Genomic DNA, 16,258 nt, shown 5'->3' on the forward strand with positions numbered 1-16,258 from the left:
AGATAAACCCTTCAGTGGAAAGTTGAGTAGCCTGCTGCCTGGAACGGAGATAGGGTCCCATGACAGAAATATTATATGTGAGTCATCTTCATAAGGATTATCACTAAAGCCAAGAAAATGAATGAGTTACCTTGAATAAAAGAGTACAAAAATAAAAGAAGTTTAAGAAAGAAGTTACAGTTGGGGGGGTGGAAGGAGGCAGAGAAGTTACAGAAGCATGAAATTAGATACGCATGTATCCGACATACATGTATTAGCACAGAATTAACTTTTCCCCCAAAGATAGTTTAATTAGAATTATCCGAGCCATGATAGAGAACAATAGAGAGGATAGAAAAAAATTCATTAGAAGTATCAATTTTCAGAGTCTATTGAAAGAGTCATTTAGTAATGAAGAATTGAGAACCTCATGAGGTTTAAAGATAGCAAGCATACAATAAGCATTGAAAAGCAAAGGTTCTCAGAAAAGAGAAAAGGAGAGAAGCATAGGAAGAAGCAGGGTCTTTTAAGAATGAGACATGGATGGGCTGGGGGACACAGGTGGGAGGATCAAGTTGCCTTTAGGTGGGATAAGTGTTTTTACTTTATTTGACTATGTCACCTGGTGTGCAAATAATGAAAACAGCCAACATGTATTGGTCCCAACACGTATGTGTGAAGCGTTGTACTGAGAACTTGACATATATTATGTCATTGAATCCTCTAAATAACCTTATTGGTTAAGTAGTGTTATTACTATCCCCATTTATAGAGAAGAAAACATAAGGCAGTGAAAAGTAAAATGAATTAACATAGGTCACTACTAAGTGGCAGAAGTGAGAGTCCAACTCATGAGTTTGGATTCAGAACCAGTACCCTAAACCACTATATTTAGAATGGAAGTGATAAATGTTGAATTTGAAACAAGGAAAAAGGGAGGTGTGGCCATTATAAGAAGCAAATTGAGGGGTAGCATTTTAAACAAAATGTCACTATATATATATATATATCTGTTCTATTCCTACCATTTCAAATACTGGAACGTCTCACAATAAAATAAATACTTCCAAAAATCCAGTAAGTGATTCAGCATAACTCTTCATCATTTATGATTCATCTATAGTATTTCATATGATTCTTACAGCAAAACTATGTAAAAAGTAATATTGGCTTTTTTCCCCCCACAAATGAGATAAACTGAAGACAAGAGGGGGAAGAGTTAATTTTGTCAAAGTTGCAGTAATAGAATGTGCATAGCCCGAGCTCAAACCAGATCAATTCTCTTACTCCGAACTTGGGGTTCTTTCCACTTTGCTAACTGATTTTCTACCAAGCATCCATTCTTTTGAAAATAACAGCATATATACATTCTCATCATTTTCTAAGTCCTCTAAGTTTCTCTAATTATTCCTGAAGAAAGCATAATGTAAGAATCAGAGAAATCTAACTCTTCAAGAGATAACTTCCACTCTGGACTGACTTCCTGACTTCCCCCTTCTCTGCACAAAGTCCACTTACTATATTGAACAGAAACACTGATCGTTTGTTCACAGGGAATGCTTCAGACTTATTTCTCTATTACTTTTGAGAACCAGTTCCCTGGGACAATAACAAAGCTCCTGTGCAGCCCTTTCTTCACCCAATCCAAAATATAAAGTATCTTGTAGCTTTGAAATTGAGCATTACTAGGGCTGGAAAGGCATAATTTATCCCATGTTCCTATGAGTCACATATTTTAACAAAGCTCGACTTGTAATCTTTTGTCACAATGTTGTAAAAGCTTTTCTCCAGTGTTATTCCTGTTCTTGCTTAAGTTATTAGGAATAATTTAAGCTATAATTAAAAATAACATTTTAGCTTCCATTCTTCCAGTAGGCCTTTGCAAATTATTTTTGTTTACTTCAATCCAGCACTGTGAAATTACCAGCAAATGTTTGGATTTTGGTCAAAACATAATACATTATTTATTAGGTACAAAATAAAGAAACATGAAATTTATTGCCGTTGTTCTTAGTTGTTTTCTTTTCCCCAAGATTGCCTAAATAATTTAGCTTCATAAACTATCATACTTCACTTTGGAAAAGCAGACCTAAAGAGTTTGTTTGTTTAACTGAACCTAGAAATTAGGTTTCCTGATTAACAATACATGAAAGTGAACATACACAAGCAGACGTTGCTTCATATCTTGTGCAGGGGTCTTCTGTGCTGCTGGTCCAGTTCTCCAGACTCTAGCTGACCCCCAAGGAGATGCCAAATGAAACTCCAGCAATTTCCTATTGACACAGCTGACTGGAACCCCAAACACTCCATACATGCATAGCATAACCCCTGGGAGAATAAAATAATCTAGGAAGAGCTGAATTTAAGAAGAGCTTACAAAGCCTGGAATTATCTCAGTATGTTTAGAGCCAGCTGTGATAAGAAAATGTGGTGTGTGTGGTTCTTAGGCTTCTGGATCAATAACTTGGGAGTATGGAGGAAGATGAGCCATTTCATTTCTTCTGCACAGTAGGAGATATCTCTATCGCCAAAATAGCTCCTTCACTTAAATGGCAAAGTCATACCAACTGAAACTCCTCTTCCAGCTTCATTTGGATCAGTAGGTCATCTTTTAAAATGCAGATATCCTGGACCAATTAAGGAGTTAATACATTAGTGGAAAAAATCCTTCAGATCACTTTTTTCTCCCTAACATTGAAAAAAAAAATCCTGGGGCGCCTGGGTGGCGCAGTCGGTTAAGCGTCCGACTTCAGCCAGGTCACGATCTCGCGGTCTGTGAGTTAGAGCCCCGCGTCAGGCTCTGGGCCGACGGCTCGGAGCCTGGAGCCTGTTTCCGATTCTGTGTCTCCCTCTCTCTCTGTCCCTCCCCCGTTCATGCTCTGTCTCTCTCTGTCCCAAAAATAAATAAACGTTGAAAAAAAAAATTTAAAAAAAAAAAGAAAAAAAAATCCATCCACTCTGAAGGACAGTTAAAGACCAAATTTCTGAGGATCTTGAAAGTCAAGAATCCTTTGTCTGAGTTGTGTTAGGCAATGCTGCACTTTCTTATACTTCTGCAAGAGTGAAGACATACTGTTTAAGCAAAATTAGTCAATAAGATGTTTGGGTATGGGTTAGATAATTACAAAATAATAGAAAAGCATAATTTCAGACCCATGAGTCCATGGACTTTCCCTATTCTCTGCTCTGTAACAAACCTACTATGTGATCATCAACAATTCATCTTATGTTTCTTAGTTTCAGTTTTATCACTTCTAAAAAGACAGTGTTACAAAAAAAAGCAGACACCAACCCATAAATATAGAGAACAAATTGATGGTTGTCAACTGGTAAGGAAGGTGGAGGGATGGGCGAAATGGGTGAAGGGGAGTGGGAGGTACAGGCTTCCAAGTATAGAATGAATTAAGTCATGGGGAGGAAAGACTCAGCGTAGGGAATATAGTTAATAGTATCGTAATAGCATTGTATGGTGACAGATGCTGACTATACTTGTGGGGAGCATAGCATCGAGTATAGAATTGTCAAATCACTATGTTGTATGCCTGAAAGTAATGTACCATTGTGTGTCAACTATACTTCAATAAAAAAATAATAATCCTATCGATTCCCTGAAAATTACTGATTGAATTGCATTTCACAAGAAAAAAAATTTTAAATAAAATGAGGGTGTTTTTTATGTTTGTATCTATGCATTGATTATTTTACAGAGATTAACCTTCCTAAGGTCACTTAGCTAGTGAGCAGGGATTCACACTCAGAAAGGCATAACCCTAGAGCTCCAATGGTCAACCATGGAGCTATATCTACATTGTTAACTAGAGTCACAATAATTATTACCTATAGTCAACATGCTCCCCACAATGAGATACCACCTCATACCTGTTAGAATGGCTATTGTAAAAAAAAAAAAAAAAAAAGACAAGAAATAACTAGTGTTGAAAGGATGCGGAAAAAAGTTAGATTATTTTAAGATTCCTTCTGGCCCAGATTAAAAATGAAAGCGATGGGGCGCCTGGGTGGCTCAGTCGGTTAAGCAGCCGACTTCAGCTCAGGTCATGATCTCTCGGTCCGTGAGGGCTGTGAGTTCGAGCCCCGCGTCGGGCTCTGTGCTGACAGCTCAGAGCCTGGAGCCTGTTTCAGATTCTGTGTCTCCCTCTCTCTGACCCTCCCCTGTTCATGCTCTGTCTCTCACTGTCTCAAAAATAAATAAATGTTAAAAAAAAAAAATTAAAAAAAAAATTAAAAAAAAATGAAAGCGATCATCACAGTAGAATCATAAAGCCATGGGCACTTAAAGTTAGAACATACCTCAGCAATCTCTTTACCTCTTATACAATTCATTTAGCAGATGGGTGGGAGAGGTCCATGGTTGACAGTTGGTTAACCTCTGTAAGCCTCAATGTTATCATTTATTTAAAAAGATGATATTATTACTATCATTAGTATTACTATTTTTGACAAAGACTCTCTCTTTGATTAAATTTTAGTTAGGCTTCTTTGAGCCCTCTTCTCAACTAGGTTTCTTGTCCATCTGTGCTAAGTCCAGTTGCAGCAAGAATTCTGTCAAGTCAGTTTATCGAGAATTCCCCACCCTTGGTAAACTTCACCCTGATAGCTGATGAAATCCCTCATCCCCACCCTTTATATCTAATCCCTCTGGTCCACCTTCTGTAAGAATCCTATTAAGTAAGTTTAATAAGCATGTCTCCTCTTAGCAGTTTTCCAAATACTGACCCCCTCACTCTTCTTTTTGGTTATAAACCCCCAATTGTCTTTGTTGTATTTGGAGTTGAGCCTAATCTCTCTCCCCTGTTCAATACCTGCTTTGCAGTAGTCTTGACAGAAGTCTTCCTTACCATTTTAACAAGTGCCAAGATAATTTTTCTTTAACATTATATCCAATTATCAGAAAGTTCTCCTTCATGTTGAGCTGAGAACTTATCTATTATCACTTCCTCCCCACCGGTCTTAGCACTTTCCTTTCAGAAACATAAATAACATTTCTATTCCTTCTTTCACATGAACATCCTTCAAATACATGAAGGAAGAGATAACATGTAGCAAATCTTCTTTATTTTGGGTTAAATATGTCTACTTTCTTCAGAGTTCCAGATCATTACCATTTTGGTCCTTCTTCTATGAACATGTTTGAATTGTGACAGTCATAATACTTCAAAAGTGAGCATACAATCTGAGGACACAATGACACCATTATCTTTCTTGGTCTAAGCCCTACAATTCTATGAAGTTGACCTGAGATGTAGCTCAGAGACTCATTAAATGCTGGCAGCTGCGTCACACCTTGGCACACAGATACTGATATAAATCTGGGTTTTCTCTAACCTTGACTTTTTTTTTAAACTAAGTATTGGATTTAAAAATAGGATGGAATTATTCAGGATAGGCTTCCCAAAAAAGGCATTTCTATTCATCTGATGAAACAATGATGGACATGTGTCTTGTGAACTGAGGCTTGAAAAAGATGATGGACAGTAATGATGAAGTGTGAATATTTTCTAATAGTAGGGTACAATACAGAAAGGCATGGAGAAGGAAATTAAAGAAGGTAACATCTCAGTTAAAGCTGATTTATCATGATTCACTGCTTTGCTTTCTTCTTACCCTTCTTAGCCATTGGCTAATTCCTATCTCCATGCCTTCACCCCTTTCTTCAATAGGGGGGAATTTGATTCCAAAACACCTTAGACTCTGATTATGCCAGTTTTAAAACTGTGGTTTTTCAATATGTATTACTGTTTTTCTGGAACAAAAAAGCAATTTAGTAGAGAAAATTTGGAAGTATAGAAAAACATCTTTGATATGAATTACAAATATAGCCTTATATATATGTGTGTGTGTGTCACTAAATTACATATGAAGACATACATATATATATTTATTTTACTATCTCTCTATATATAGAGATGATAGATATAGATATGGAAATAGATATAGATAGATAAGTTAACTATCTATCTATCTATCTATCTATCTATCTATCTATAATATATGCCTTACAGATTCCACTTCTCAGAGATAGCTATTGTGATTTACTTATCTGGGTCCATCCTCCTTTTAAGCTCTTAATTCCTTAAATATGTAAACTGAATTCAAGGTTGTTAAACCCACGATCAAAGATAAAGTCTTTATGAAGATGTGATATATTAAGTAGTAACTCCTCTTAGGCAAAATTTCAATATGCAATCAGTACTGCATATTACACATTATATGGAAGTAATACATAAGGGAGAGAAGGAGAATTCTCTACCTTATAACACAATTACCAGGTAAGTGAGAATATATTTTTACTTGAAAAAAACTTGGCACAAGCTAAGCATTCTTGATACCATTTCAACTTTGAAAAATTACTCTGGGAAAAGAGCTTAAGTTGCACCCTGGTAGAGGAATTTTGCCTGAAGACACAGTGTTGTTACCCTTTTGTGCATCTCAGCAGCATGCAACCGCACTAAAAATGAGAATTGGATTTAACTATAGCAACAAACATTGTCACATAGGGTAGACAGAACAAAAGTAACCAGGAGAACAAGCGTTAGAGATGATGAAAGCTCAGTATCTTGGCAACCTTTTGTGTTGCGTTATTTTTAAAAAATGGGTAATATTGTGCTCTATTTCTAATTTATTCAGCCACTTGCTGAGTGATAGGAACGTTATAATTACAGAAACTGTATGTCATCTTGACATTATAAGTCTTTCTTAAATACAGTAATGCTTGTTTTATTTGTTCTTGTTTAGTTTTGCTGTGGTGGGAAGAAATCTTTAAAGTAGCACTTAACTTGATTAACTCAATGATGCTGCCTGACAAGTCACTATTTTGTCCAATTTTTTTTTTTAATTTTGGGAAATATTTCTTAATGTTTCCATTGGAGAAAGATCGGAGAAAATAGAACTTCAGCTTCCTCTTGTTAGCTAGAAATATGTTCCCAGAGTGTTCTGGGATTTAATTTATTAGCCTAGGCATACCCGTGAAAAACGTTTACAAAGTGTATGGTGTAAAGGCATAAGTAAACAGGGTCACTGAAAGACAAACAAGTACTCAAGTTCAACAAATACTAAATGCCATGTCTGTGCAGGGCACTGTGCTGGGAGCTAGCTGTGTAGGTACAGATAAATATGAAAAAGCCTGGCCCTTGCGTAGTTCATGGACCAGTAGCAAATAATAATCTCTTATAATTTTTATAATTTAGATCTTTCAAAGATCTCTTATATCTACCGTGGGTGAATAGTTTCAAGTTTATTTATGCGTGATTCATACCTAGCTGACCTCTTAGACGTTGTTCAGAAGCAGCGCTAACCATCGTTACATTCATACATTTCTGCTCCTTCTCTTCCATCAAAGCTATGAACTCTGGGTGTTCAAAGCAGCTCAAAGGCAAACCAAAAACCTCTGTGAAGCATGCCTCCCTCTCTATTCCCCAAGTGCGAGTTGCGGGTTGAGTCAGACCAACTAAAATATTCTCCCAAATTTGTGAAAATCCGACCAGGGATTTCACACGAGGCTGTCATACATGTAGTGCCCTAAATTTCTTTTTCCTTCCTTTCTTTTTTTTTTTTATAAAGGCATGAACACCTTTTCATTTTTTAAAGTAAATTCTACACCCAGCGTGGGGCTCAAAACTCAAGACCCTGAGACCAAAAGTTGCATGCTCTACGGACTGAGGCAACCAGGCGCCCTGTAAATTTCTTGATGAAGATTCTTATCCTCCTATAATCGGCATCTCATGTATCGTGATTTAATTAATGCGAACAAATGCGTGTGTGCTCTTAATCTCCTTTTTGAATGTAATTTCTTTTCCCAGTTATTTCTTTTAACTATTTCAGCATGGTTAGCACAGTAAATATTTGTCAAATCTATAAGTGAATGAATGAACGCACGAATGAAGGAATGAATAATAATTTTTTCTTTCTGCTCTTTGCTATTCTCTTTGAATATTGCCCCCATCAACACTGTAGTTGCAATTGAAAGTTTTCCACTCCCCCAGCCTCCCCCTGCCCAACCACCCCTGCTTAAAGGAGTGTCTCCAAAAGCCTTCTTATGTTGTTTCATTGTCTCCTCACGTTTCTCATGCTTGGGAGGTGTTTCTGTGTTTTTTGTTTTTGTTTTATGCAAAACATTCCACATCACCATGATTTCCAGGACCTACCTAAAAACATTTCTAAACCTCTCAACATTAAATTCTTCAATTTGTTTTATTATTTCAATGCTGTCTTCCCATGCAACCCCCCTTTCTGAGTCTTCAGATTTTCAAATTCTACCTCTCTGAAAATCTACCGACATATTTGAGCACTTTGCATATATTACCTCATTTAATGCTCACCGTAACTTCAGGATGCAGACACACTAGAGCTGTGAGTTAAGTGGCCCAGCCCTGCAGCTGAGATTGTAAAACCTGACGTCAAAGGGGCTTTGCGCCTGACAAAGTGGGTGCTTTCCCACTGTGCTGTGCATCATCATCTGGCCCACTTTTTGCCACCTTCTGCCTTCACGTATTTGAAAGACAAAAACATGGACTGATAAAATACTTTGACATTGATCATCTTCTCATGAGACATACAAAACCTCCTGTTAAGTTTTCTTGCCCCCGTTGTGCTATGAGAACTTTAAATGATGGGCACTGAGGAGGGCACCTGTGGGGATGAGCACTGGGTGTTGTATGGAAACCAATTTGACAATAAATTTCATATTTAAAAAATTAAATAAATAAATAAAAATAAATAAAATGACTGTTTAATGAAGGAGCTGCACACAGTGGTGGGAACAGTGATGTGGAAACACGAATTGGCACTTGGCAGTGCTTAATTATATGTATCCGGCTTCCAAATAACGTTCAAATCCCCTGTTTATTTTCATCGTCTGTTCTCTTATTTTCATTGCACTAATGCCAGTTTGCGTCTTTTCCCTCTCCAAAGCAAGTCAAGAATCGCCAGTGGCCCAGCCTGCACTCTGAGGTTTTCAGTATCATCTCCCTCTGTCTCATTTGATAGCACTGTGCCTCTTGCCCCAGCTCTCCTGGGCTTTATCGATTTTAAATATTCACGTCTCGGGTTTGTCTGCTATTGTCAAAATGATGTTATCTGCATAAGGCACCTAGGCTTATTAACTAACCTCTGATAGCATCTCTTTTTTTAATCATTCCCATTTGTCTTCTCTCAGATTTGTTATTTATTTTCTTTTGAGAGGGTCTGCAAAACACACATGAAAAGAAAGGCCTGTGTGGGTAGACTTGCCTCACTCTCTTTGGCACATTAATTTATTTCTTCCTCCACCCATTGAGCATTAGAATGTGGGTCACTTTGATATATAACATCCTTGCTTATTTTAGCAGCTTATCTGGCAAACACTATTTTGGTTTGGGATTTAAGGGAAGAATTATTATAGTTAATCATCAAAGCCATATTTTTGAATAAGCTAATTAATAACTTTACCCACCTCCCTATTTTGTCCTGTTTCAGATCTCCTCTGAAATTCACAATGAGCTATTATTGGATCTCTGTGGCACATCATTTGCCCCGTGTGTCATGCCTTCTGCCCAGCCAACCTTTGCAATGAGATGTCTACATAAGTCTTGTGACCAGTGTTCATTCACTTATGTTAGTGGTCTCTAGGTTCTAATGTTTCTACCCTCTCTTTCATAAGTATTATTGGTAATTTTCCTGTACTGACCTTTTATTAATATACCTTTAATCCAAAGGTTTTTTAGAACGCCTTTTGTTTAAAGAGCTGAAAGACTCAGCAGAGAACCCAAGAGAAACAAATATCAAATATCAAACCCAAGAGAAACACCAAACTCTACCTTAATTATTCTGTACAATTTTTAAGTTGATATGTTTGCTGTAGAATAATTTTTGACTTCTTGATTAATTCCTTGGCATTGGCACACGTTGCTTTTCTTTCTTAAGGAACATTTCCTTCATTTCTGATCTCTCTTTCTCTTCCATCTTATTGTCCATTTTTTAATATGTTAGAACTAATTCTAACTTTCTCTTCTTTGCCTATTCTGTGTTTTCTGTCTGATATTTTATTCTTGTCTGACATTTTCTTTGTACTTTCTACCTTAATGATATAGACAAATTCTCTGACCTGAATTTAGATTTTTGCTATTTTACGTTTAACTGATTTTCTCTCTTTTTGCTGTTCTGTTATTACTCTCTCCATCAAATGCTTCTGCAGTCTTAGAGAATATTGACTTTCTTCTTGAAAGCCTTTCCTTTACTCAGCTCCTTTTAAAATCATTCCTCATATCACTTTTAACTTTTTCACTCACTCTGACATCTAAAAAGGGCATCCAAACTCCACTCTCTTAATCATCCTCCTAGAAGTTCTTCCTGTTCTAGCCCTGAATGGTTCTGCTTGGCAGGGTAGTGGCCCATTGAAATATGCATGCGCTTTTTATTACAAGTGGAGCTCTGGAGGGCGAGTCAGACATCACCTCTTTGGACAGACCTGTAAGAGAAGAATTGGGTCTGCAGCTCTAGCATCCTGACTTTGTTTTCTTAAATCTTTGGGCTCATCCTCATCATCTCTCCCCTTCAGGTCCAATCAACTTTACTTCATTTCTCAAACGGACCAGATCTTATTTCCCCTTACCTTGGGGACTTCGTGTTGTTTCCTCTTCCTGGAACATTTTGGCTTCCCATCCTGACATCCAATTATTATACTTCATACATCGGGCTTCAGTTTAGATAGGCTCTTTTCTGTTCTCATTCTTTAGGTTGGATACTTAGTATATGTGTTCTCATAATACCTTAAATATACCCCAACATAGTTTTTGTCATGTTTTATTGTAACTATTTGGTTCCTTGTGCCTGTGTATAAGTTTTCTGAGAGCATATATATGCTCATCAGAGGCATCTTCAACATGGTGGCTAGAGGTATAGACCAGAGTTATGCTACCTATGACATCTACTGGCTTATGGACTTGGGGGAGTTACCTCTCTGTGACTCATTTCTTCACCTATAAATCAGGGATATTATCATACTTGTCTTGACATTTTTTGTTTATGATAATCAGATGCTTAGAAAAATTCCCAACAGGACTCATAGTAAGTGCTCTGTAAAGTTTCTATAAAGTTTACCATAATAATAATTATTATTACATATAATTATATATTGTTATACATTATTGTATATGGTATATATTATATGATGTTATTATTATTATTATTTATCACAGACACATTCTCAGGATATCTAGCACAATATTTGCCATAGAATAGTGCTAAATCAATACTTATTGAATAAATAAACTATTAAAAGAATGAAGGATATTAAAATAATGCATTCAGATAAACAACCTGGCAACACAAGAGAATGTATATAACCTAGAATATGTAAGGGAGCAGACCTTCCAGGGGAAACTTCACCTAAAAATAGCTGGGCATTGATAATTAGTATGTGCTTTAGTGATATCCTTTGTTATCTCAAGAAACTTCCTTTCTGGCCTCTTTCCAAATAACACTTCTGCCAAATTTCTCAGCTTATGGGAAATTTCTGCTTTTCCTATGGCATTGTAAGAAAAGGGAACTTCTTTTATATTTTACAATCCTATGTTCTTTCAAGTTTCTAGATAATTTTTGTATAGACTATTAGTTGTTGCTATTATTGTTTTCATTCCTATTGCCTTTATGAATAAGCAACCAAAATCTTCTCAGTTGGTTGTATGCATAAAAAAGCAGGATGCTAGGGCACCTGGGTGGCTCAGTTGGTTGAGTGTCCAACTCTTGATTTCAGTTCAGGTCATGATCTCACTGTTCATGAGTTTGAGCCCCATGTTGGGCTCTGTGCAGACAGTGCTGGGCCTGGTTAGAATTCTCTCTTTCCCTTTTTCTCTCTGCCCCTCACACGCTCGTGCTCCCTCTTAAAGAAATAAACTTTTAAAAAAGCAGGGTGCTTATATATTCCTCATTCTTCCTGTTTTGTTTTTTTTTTTTTTGACATACATATACATTCACACATCCAATCACACATCAAATTTTCCCTGAAATTACTGTGTCCAAATCTCAATTTTCCACAATGCGCTTTTCCATTTTGCATTCATTGACTTGGTATCTGTTGAAAACTTACCATGTAGTATAAGGAAGGTATAAAAGAAGTGCATTGTCTTTTGTAATGTTAATTTTATGGTGCTTTGCATATATAATAATAAATGATAATAGTAACAAACATTCTAGTAAAAATAATATTTATTTAGCCTTTTCTTGTGCCAAGCATTGTTCCAAGAATTTTACATACATAAACTCTGTTTTCACAAAAAGGGTGTAAGTACTATATTTATTCCACTTTATAAATGAGGAAACTGAGTAGCAGACCCTAACAATTGCTTGTTATTATACATACATTAAATAAAAATATGTAAAAAATAAATATTAAGGGGTACCTGGGTGGCTCAGTTGGTTGACCATCCAACTTCAGCTCAGGTCATTATCTCACGGTCCATGGGTTCAAGCCCCACACCGACCTCCACATTGACAGCTTAGATTCTGGAGCCTAAATACTTAGGAAAAGTAGGCATAAAAACAAAATTGTCATAGTACTTTCTTGAACATTTGGGATTTAAGATACTTTTTAGTTTTTAATACTTGCTTTTATTTTCTAAAATTTCCACAATGAATAGATATTATGGCCATGTTTGGGGAAAATTGGAAAAATTAATAAAAATAAAAGTAACTCATATGTACAATTGCTAAGAATATTCTTACATGAGTAGTTGCAAATAGCTGCCTTCTCTCTGGAGGCCTCCAGCCTAGCACAAGAGATGAGAGAATCATCACTAAGATAGGGCCCTGGCTTCCTTTCCAATCTCCTCGCCCAGCCGTCTCCCCCTCGTTCAGGTTTCTAGCCACGCTCCCCTTCACTCCTTGCAAATAAACCAAACTCATTCTGTCATCATGGCCTCTACATTTGCTTCTCCCTAGAGAGCCCCTCCTCCAGATTCTCACATGGCTGACAACTTTGTCATTCAGATCTTAGCACAAATGTCACCTCATGAGAGATCTCTTCTGACTCCTCTGTGTAATGTTGTACACTATCACAGTCAGTTTCTATAACATTTTCCTGTTTTCTTTTCTCTTTGCACATACCACTATCTGCTTTATTTCATCTATTTATATTCTTATTGTCTGTGAGAACTAAAAATCCATGAATGCAGACTACTTATCAGTCTTCTATCACTGCTCTATCTTGGAACATTAGACAATGAATAACAAAGGATATATATAGAATGAAGTGTGTATATATGTGTGTGTGTGTGTATATATATATATATATATATATACACACATACACACACACACACACACACACACAATAAATGAATAATAATTGTTTCAATTATAACATCAATGTGTAATGTTATGTCCACATTGACACCTTGAAGAATCCCAATAAAAAACCAATTCCTTCTGGAAAAAGCCTCTTTAGTTAGCAAAATCCCTAACGTTGTGTTATCTACTGACAATTGAATTTTAAGTTTAACTGTGCCAGTGATGGAGAAAGTCCATTATATCTGACCTATTAATATTGCCTGTGAAAGCAAAATATGCAACTCTAAGCAAATTTAGTGCAAATAATTAAGAAGAATTTCTTTGAAAAATCATAAATAGTGATTTCATTGTTCACTAACAATGTTCTAATATTCTGACCACATGCTGATGATTGGACAAAATGTACGAATGTACATATCCCCAAGTCTTAACTGCTAATGGGAGAAAGCTAAATATTCTTGAAAATCAAAATGAAACTAAGTTTTTGCAACTTAATCTTTTGCCTGTGGAATCTGAACTTTGCTGTTAGAGGAGGACAGATAAGTGTAATAGATTCTGGGTCTGGAGTTCTCTCTTGTCCAGCAAGTGAGTGGGATGCAGGATTGAAAATACGAGAGAGGCTAATGTCCAGGAAGAGACAAGAGCCAGGAGTAAGGGTCCTTGCTCCTTTTTTATTAGGATCAGAAGGCTTACAAGCATGATGGGTGTGCACAGAGAGACAATGAAACTGTGAACATTAACTCATGGGTGGGGAAAAGTGGGTCTTGGAGATATGTGGTTTTAGCGGTTTGGATCAATACAAAACAAGATTCTGGTGCTGGGTGGAAGGTTGTTTACAGCAAACATGAGGCCCCACCTCTGTTTACCTAAACTGGCCTAAGGGACAAGAAAGATAGAGCAAGCCACCTCATGGTCAACAAGGCATCTTTCTTTTGCTAATTAGCTCTCCTTTGGGCAACTTCGCCCTGCTGAGGCCTATAGCCCTATTTACCTGTTTACCTAATTTGGTCCTTCCTTCCTGTGAAAGCAGATTTCTGCTGTTGTCCTATACTATACTGGGGGCCTTTGCCCCATTTATCTAATCTTATTTACCTAATCTTTACCCAAACTCGAGTGTGTACATCCTATGGCTTTCTAATTTTTCATGCCTTGTTAACCCATTGGTGCCAGCTCAGGGAATTCCAAAACTTATTCCCCACAGATAAGTTTCCATGGCTTAACCAAAAAAAAATTTCTTACAATCTATTATTCTTCAGGACTAAGACCTGATTCTCTTCTTCAAGTTATAGTCTTGGGAATGTTGTCTCTGATTCCTCCTTTTTTTTTTTTTTTTGTATAATCGATGTTCATATAATATCATTCAAAATACATAAAACCAGCTATTGTCAAAAATTAAGTTACTGGATTTAAGGCATTCAAAAAACTAAAAATGTACAGGAAGAAGCAAATTTCATAGATTTAGGGCAGCTATAGAATTTTACCCTTTTTCTAAAAGTCTTTATCTGTCACATGCCCTTCCGTTTCTTTCAACTCTTCACAGTTCTTATCTCTTTTTTTTTTTTTTTTTTTTTTTGCATACATCCACTTAGATTCAATATCAATCTCCTTTTTGAAGGGTCCATTCTTAAGGATTAAAATTTAGGATTAGTGTTAATTAAATGAAATTCCCATGAAATGCAATGGGTGGAGGAGCAGTGCACTCCATGTCCAGAAGCAGGAAATACCTCATTTGGGGAGAAGTGGCAACTGTGACCTGCCTTCCTTGGAAAATGTTTAGATGCTTAATGCAATGCAAACGACCTCTGTGTGTTATGTAGAAAAAGATAAATCTCACAAACTGTTATCTACCACTCAAAGATATATTAACACCCAACTTTGTGGTCCCAGAAGGTTATTTACAGTCCTATCATTACTACTTTGACAGATAAGATGTTTCTGTGTATACTTGTGGTAATGTCTCTCAAAAACAGCATTCACAATACAATTTACTGTAAGGATTCTCTTTTAATTTTTAAAATTGTTTTTGTTTTGGAGAGAAAGAGAGAGAGTGCACACAGGAAAGGGGGGGGGTAGAGACTGAAAATCTTAAGCAGCCTTCACACTTAGTGAATTTTTAGAAACCAAATGCTACATTTTCTCTTCCAACACTGCCACAAAGTCAGTTATGCCCATTAAAATCTGTTTCTGGGGCGCCTGGGTGGCTTAGTTGCTTAAGCGTCCAACTCTTGATTTCGGCTTAGGTCATGATCTCACAGTTATGAGATCAAGCCCCATGCTGGGCTAAGCATGAAGCCTTCTTGGGATTCTTCTCTCTCTGTCTCTGTTCCTCCCCTGCTCATGCTCATTCTCTCTCTCTCTCTCTCTCTCTCTCTCAAAATAAAATAAACATTAAATTTTTTTTTAAAAATTAAAAAAAAATAAAATCTATTTCCAATCCTTCCTGTGGATAAAATGAACAACGCTACTGTATTCCCTGGCCCCCCTGTAGTCATCTGGAGCTGTGTGACCTATCAATGTCAGGTGAATGAAAATTCTGTGTGCCCCTTCAAGGCCTGGACCATAAGCACTTTTACCCTTCCGAATGCCAACTGAATGTCGACCCAGGCTGCAGAAGGTTGCTATTTTCAATGCATTGCTCCCAAACTACCCAGTCCGTGCATGAGATGTGAAGCAAAGGAACCCCCAATCCTCCCACTGCCTATAAATTCCCCCAACTGTGAAAAACGAACTACTTATTCCTTTAAGCCACTGAAATTTCATGGATTGTGTTTTATCTTTGTGACTAATGATAGTAAATAATACGTAAGTCCACAACAATATGTCTAACAGTATTGATCGCCAGCTTTTCTTCATGGCCATCATTAACTCTCTTACATTCTTTAGCCATTTGCCCAAATGAATTTGGAGCGGTGTAATAGAGAAGAAAGAAGATCCGTTCATCTCTTCAGTAAATACTCACTGGCTATCTCCCTCATGCTAAGCATTGCGTCTCCCGGAC

This window comes from Herpailurus yagouaroundi, unplaced genomic scaffold, assembly GCF_014898765.1.
Source record: "Herpailurus yagouaroundi ecotype Mexico unplaced genomic scaffold, PumYag 28, whole genome shotgun sequence".
NCBI lineage: Eukaryota > Metazoa > Chordata > Mammalia > Carnivora > Felidae > Herpailurus > Herpailurus yagouaroundi.